Source organism: Dipodomys ordii, unplaced genomic scaffold (genome assembly GCF_000151885.1).
Source record: "Dipodomys ordii isolate 6190 unplaced genomic scaffold, Dord_2.0 Scaffold81, whole genome shotgun sequence".
In the NCBI taxonomy this organism is placed as follows: Eukaryota; Metazoa; Chordata; class Mammalia; order Rodentia; family Heteromyidae; genus Dipodomys; species Dipodomys ordii.
In genome coordinates this window covers 666,158-672,778 of record NW_012267297.1, presented here as the reverse complement: position 1 = coordinate 672,778, position 6,621 = coordinate 666,158, and the positions used below count along the sequence as shown (strand labels likewise).

The 6,621-nt window shown below is 49.8% G+C and overlaps 1 long non-coding RNA gene across 1 annotated transcript; it reads right to left on the bottom strand.

Moving 5' to 3' along the window:
• Positions 1-1,774: 1,774 nt before the first annotated feature.
• On the bottom strand, positions 1,775-2,894 carry LOC105992268. The gene is made up of 2 exons (XR_001175391.1): positions 2,798-2,894; positions 1,775-1,857 (listed from the first exon to the last, which is right to left on the bottom strand). It is a non-coding gene; the product is annotated as an uncharacterized LOC105992268 (long non-coding RNA).
• Positions 2,895-6,621: the final 3,727 nt, after the last annotated feature.

Here is a 6,621-nt window from a genome sequence, read left to right as displayed (position 1 = left end):
AGGTGCAGTGGGGACAAGGATGGAAGGAAGCTGGGTCACAAGTGTTGACATAGAGTTAGAAAGAGAAGGAAGCGCCAGTGGCTGGGTGGCTCAAGTTCGTAACTCTTAATTCTGTGTTCAAAGATGGGACGGAGGAGAGGAGTGCAATGGATGGTGTCTTCTCAGAAGATGGAGCTCCTCACTCGCCACACACTGCAGAGACAAGGTGCATGGGGTGGATGGGCGTGGCCTCAGTGGGGGCCGTGGCAGGGCTGTGGGATGAAGGTGGGAAAGTGGGGGGGGGCGGTGTACAGTTGGGCTAGACATCAGAATCACCTTGGACATGTGCCAAAGTGTTTGTGCCTATATCACACCCTCAGACATGATGATTTAATTCAAGTGTGATCTGTCTTGGCCAGTCGGAGTTTACAATTAAAGAAAAAAAAAACTTCTCTCATGTGGAAGAATTCTGAACCTAGAGGAAAGCCACAGGACCGGTACAAGGGAATGTCAGGTCTCAGACTGGGTTCGTGTTGACCCCTTTGAATTCGTTTACCACATCCGGTTAAAAGCTGCATCTTATATAAATGTGTGTCCATTCCAGGGCCCCCACAGAGCCCGGTGAGGGTCTGTGGCTCCCAGGCAGCACCCAGGTTCCCGAGGACAAGGACTCCGTCCTCATGGACCCTGGGGACCTCCAGGTGAGAGACCCCCAGATTCCTGACTCCGTCTGGTGTCTCATTTGTGGTTTTTATTTTCCGTGGAGAGAAAGCCCTGGGTGCCTCCCTCTCAAGTTAACTACTTGGGCCAGAGAGGAGACTGATGGGTCATTTCACAGTTTCTCTGAGATGTGCTATGTAATAGCACTAAAACCTAATGCCAAATGGGCCACAGAAATGAAACTTTTGTTCTCTAGTTAATGCCTTCCATTGTACACTTCCCTTCCTAACTTTATGCTTTGCGTACATTTTGCTTTCCAGTCAGACAAATTGGCTTCGCCATCGCACAGCCTACTTCATGCACACTTTCAGAACATCCTGAATTCTTGGGGGAGTTCTAATGTTCATGGCTCGTGCATCAGTAGCATTGCCAATGAGAGTCTCTTCTACTCAAACCGTCTTGGGAAAGTGGGGGTGTTCCTGCTCATCTATCTCGTTTCTTCCTGGTTCCTTTCTGCCAGATCCTGCCTCCTCCTGAGTGTGGTTGGGCCGTGTGTGCGGTGGTCCTCGTGGCTGAGGGTGTGTGGTAAGGGAAAGGAGTGGTAGCTTGTGAGGTGAGGGGTCAGGGCCTTCACTGCTAATGCTCCTGTTCTGTCGGCCACACTGACCCAACAGCGAGACCCACCCTGGCCAGAAATGGACAGAGGAGGCTGAAAGGATTGAGGCTCTTGACATTTCCAATGAAGCAGCCTCTGTGTTCAGACCTGTGTGACACACAATAGCACAAGACTCCTGCAACTCCTGAAGGCTTTCCTGATAGTTTCCTACCCTTCCTAGGTTAGAAAGCCAACACCACTACACAGTTGCAAAAAAAATGCCTCAGGTAAGAGGTAACTAGGAAAAGGGGGGCTCAAGGGACCTGAGAAGGTCTGAAGACTAATGTTTGTGCAATGCATCCCTGTGGATGTGGTTGGGGTTGGGGTCTGTGGGAAACTTTCCCCTGGGCAGTGGACCACAGCATAGGCAGAGGGTGGAAGCAAGCCACGGGGACCTGGGTTATCTGCTGTCCACCCTCTCACCCCACTCTCCACCCCTCAATGAGAGAGGGCAGACAGAGATCATATGCTAATTCTTTTATTGGGGTACTGGGGACATGGTAGATATGGCCATGCTGTCCCAGTGGCAGAGGGATCTGAAGGGCTTCCTCTTCTTTAGTTTCCTGAAAGAAACAAACAAAGTTATGGGAACCAATAAAGAAGGAGCTGCTGTTTTGGGGGTAGGGGAGTTGAGGACCAAACTCCGGCCCTTGCCCTTGCTACACAAGCTCTCTTCCACCAAGCTAAATCCCCAAACCCATCAAGGTGGGGTTTTCCTCTTTTATTTTCATTTAATGTCCTCTCCTTCCTAGATTTTTTGTTACTTTTATGATCAGCATCTAGGAGATCATGGCTATGTGGAAGTTGGGGAAAAACTTAATTGTAAGTTGTGTCTCTTTTGGTTGTGATTGAAGTTGTTCAAAGACACATCTAAGAGACAGTCTGCCTCGTGTCCCTCCCAGTGAAGGCCAGGATCAGGGCTGAACAGGATAAACTTTTGGAGAAGGGAATGGGAGGTCAGATGAGATCTGATTGCTCCTGCCTCGGAGCTCCTGCAGATGGCTTTTCAGTTTGAACACAACTTAGATGTATAGGCTAAAAAGCCTGGGTAGCACTTAGCCATACTGCACCTAGATATCACTTGTAGGGACAGTGGGTGAGAGCAGGTGAGGTGAGGTGGGAAGGGCCGGGCAGGCATTGCGGTGGCTGCTCCCCGAGGCGGGCAGGACACGGGCAGTAGAGACCACACCGAGGTCTCTGCAGTACCCACAGGCCCAGCAAGTCAGCCAGGGATCCCTGTGGGTAGGAACCTGTGCAGGCGCCCCTCGATCCCTGAGATTCCTAGGACCACATGTGGACAGCTGGGGTCCTCTGTCCACCCTGGAAAACTTGATGTGTGGTCCCAAACCACACGATCTCAACAGATTCCCCGAGACTACATTCCCTGCTACTGTCTGAGGACGGTTAGGTGTGGGTGTTGCATGTAAAGTGAGTTTGAGCCGTACTGGTCCTGGAATGTGATTATCGGGGGACTCTCCCGGAATGTGATTTTTGTTGACTGACCTTCAGAAGGTAGCTCTTGAGATGGAGGTGGAAGTTCCTGTGGGTTTGGAGGGGGTGCGGGCCAGAAGAATGAGGGTCTGTATAGGTATCCACCCTGTCTATGTCCTGTGAATGGGTGTTTTAAGTCTAGCCAAGACAGGGGTCTGTGTGCCGGAGGAGGCGGGGGAGGAGGTTGCTCTTGTCTAGGCAGGGGAGGAGGTTGCTCTTGTCTAGGCGGGGGAGGAGGTTGGTCTTGTGTGGAAGGTTCCTGGTCTTGTGGCTGCTCTTCCTGATCACCATTTCTATCTCCTTCTCCATTTCCTTTTTCTCTGTCTGCATCAGAGTTTTCATGCGCAGTTAACTCGGGTTGCTGGTCAGGCTCTGGGTTTGCTTCCTCAGCCCCTGTGTGGTTTTGGCACAAAAGAGAAGACACACTATGGGGGGGGTGGACACCCCTGGCTTTTGATCTCTCTGACCTTGTCACCCAGTGCTTCCTCCCTGAATCTCCCTCTGCTGACACTTCCTGTCCCTCCCCTCTCCCCACAGTTCCCCATCAGTTCCCCCTCTTCATCCAGTCGTATCTCATGGCTAAGTTCCTAGAAGTACATTCCCTGAAACTGTCCCCAAATTAAGATCCGGGGTGTCTGATTTCAGAGAAGAATTCTCTAAAGACAGAAGAGGAACAAAGCAAAAGGTTGATCCGTGTGGTTGGCAGTGTTCTGGGTTTTGTTTTTGTGAGCATGCTCCAAGCACTGGAAGCCTCTGTGTTCAAACCTGGCTCTGTTGCCGGAGCAATGAACTGCTGGTCAGTGAGGACTGGGAGCCAGTGGTGTGGGTGAGGAGGAGCAGGTGCGGGGCTCCCGGCTCGACTGTGTCCCTGCAGTCAGTGCCAGAAACACAGCTGAGCAGAGAATCAGCCACAGTCACGGGTGTTGTCTGTCTCCCTCTCCGCAGTCTCCTCACCCTACCACTGTTGTTGGGATAGCAGATAATTTCTCTGATCTCCAGGCCCCACAGTTGTCCTTTAGTTTTAAAATTATGTCCTTTAGTTCTCTTGATCTTACATATCATCTTTGTATCTAGAGGAGGCACCGTAGTCATTTGTATTTAATTCCCTGGGATCTCTTCCCATTCACAGTCTGGCGTTACGTTTCAGAAGTGTATGGACACTTGAGATTTTGCCTTTTTCTATGCATGTTAATTGTAAGTATCAATGCCTTCTTTTTCTTCATCACCACTAATAAAACTAAGCTGATGTCTTGGGATAAAAGAGGTGGAGGGGGGGGATAAGAAAGGGTCACAGGTCTTTTCTTGTGCCTTTTTTTGTGAATTACTACCACTGTGGAGAGAAGCCCTGTACAGGGCAAAAGCCACTGATGCCTTCTCTGTGCAACAGAAGATGCAGAATTTTCCCCTTGCAACACCTGCCTCATTTTTCAGTAGTTATTTCTTCCTGGAAACAAACTTTTGTCATTCAAACTGGTCCTTCAGAAAATATACATATATTTATATATACAGAATATTGATATAGTAATATATTAATATTAATATAGTGCGAATAATATTCGGATACATTATAGAAACATATATGATATATAAATGTTTCTATTATGTATTGTTAACAATTGTATTAGTATTTGGATATATTGATATGTAATTATTCCCAATAATAATATATTAGAAAATATTTAACATATATATTTCAATCTAATCCTTTTACTATTAAATATGTATATATACTTTTTTAAAATTTGTGTGTCTGTGTCTGTGTCTGTGTATTGTCCTTGGACTTGAACTCAGGGCTTGCCTACCGTCTGAGCTTTTTTCCATCAAGGCTAGCATTCCACCACTTGAGACACAGCTCTATTTCTGGATTTTTGGTAGTTAGGTAGAGATAAGCATCTCGAGGATTTTCCTACCTGGGCTGGATTTGAACTACCATCCTCAGATCCCAGCCTCCTAACTAGCTAGGATTACAGGTATGAGCCATCAGGGCCTGACTCTACACTTGTTTATTCCTTCCCGGTATTGAGAGATACCTTTGTGCAGTGGTGTGACTCTCCTTATCATTCACCTGGTGGAGCAGTAGCTGTCCCCCAACAATAAGGCTGGGCTGAGCAGAGAGGCCTTAACTGCCCTCACCTGTCCTCCCCCCCTCCCTCCTTTCCTGCAGTACCTCCTGAGGCCCACGCAATGTTCACCCCACGCAGTGTGGCCCTGTACCTTGGGTTGCGCTCTGAGCAGAGCTGAGGGCCAGCAGGGCCGCGGTGAGCAGGACCAGCAGCATCGTGGAGGAGGCTCTGGAGAGGCTCTGGAGTCCGTGCTGGGAAGCAGGGCCACTCACTCGCTTTATGAGGAGAAGGACAGAACAACGGAGCTCTGAGCTCACGTAGTGACCTCGCGCCTGACAGAGCGGATGCTTCTTCTGGACCTGAGCCTGGCAGGATACAATGCCCATGTGTCAGACAAAGCGGTGTGTCACCTGACTGTGAAACACTGCGGAAAGAGCACTGTCCTGGCAGTTATCAGAGGAATCAGAGGTGACATTTCTTCATCATCACAAGTCCAGTGGGTAAATTAGAAGGTGCAACATCTGCACTGGGTGTTGTTGTGTGACATCTGGGCTGGGTTGTTGTTGTGTGACATCTATACTGGTTGTTGTGTTGGGGGAGGGGGTAATGATGGAACCCTGTGTGTGTGTGTGTGTGGTTGAGAGTTGATTGCTGTAGGGTAAAACAACGATGATGAACAGCGGAGAACAGCACAGCCCAGTCTCCATTAACCATGATGCATCCATGATGATGTACATAATAGGATGCTCAGCGAGCCTTTTCATTTTACGTTGTGATTTCCACTTATCTTTCGACAGGTCCACTTAGCACATGAACCGCTAGTGCCTCACATCCAACCCTCAGCCTCCAGGTCCAGGAACCAGGCCTGGGACGCTCATGGCCAGGTGGATCACAGAGCCTTGTGGTTGGAGCTCAACTGGCCTTCAACACTGTGCTCTTACCAACACCCTCCGGGTGAGGACAGCGAAGCAGTCCCTGGACTCCACGCTGGGGCTCGCAGGGCAGCAAACGCAGGTCTGAGCCTCTCAGCTCCTGCCTGCCTTCACCTTCCCAGAATCTTCTCTCCGGCTGGTCTGGGCCTCGTGTGGAAGGTGATGATTGATCACTGTTGCTCTAACAGTTCGCCCACAGCTACACATGGATCCTGGGAGTCTGGCCAGCCTCGTCACCGGCCCTGCATTTCGATCTGCAGAGCAGCCCATTCCGAGCTGGCTTCTCAGACGCTCCCTCCACACAGGACGTGCCCGCCACACTCTGCGGCCTTCAGTGTTGGGTCTCCTGCTAAAGCGGAGGGGCCTGATGTCTCATGATGCAAACTGATTTTCTCCAGGTATCACCTGTAACATTCCACTTTCCTGCAGAATTTAATTTGTAATACCAGAATCTGAATGACCACGCACTACCTTTCTTTTCTCTGTGCATGTGTTATTATGAAGGTGATGTATGCAGAGTCGCCATTACCTAAGTCAGGTTACCAGTACATTTATGTGTGGACCATGTCCCCCCTTCCCCACCCACAAGCTGTAGAGTTCATTCTCCACATGGTGTCCAGTGAGGACCATGGCTGCATTTGTTACCCTCTGTCGCTCCATTTCTTAAAACTTGGTGCCATGCCGGGCGCTGGTGGCTCACGCCTGTAATCCTAGCTACTCAGGAGGCTGAGATCTGAGGATCTCGGTTCAAAGCCAGCCCGGGCAGGAGAGACCGTGAGACTCCTATCTCCAATAAACCACCAGAAAAACCGGAAGTGGCGCTGTAGCTCAAGTGGTAGAG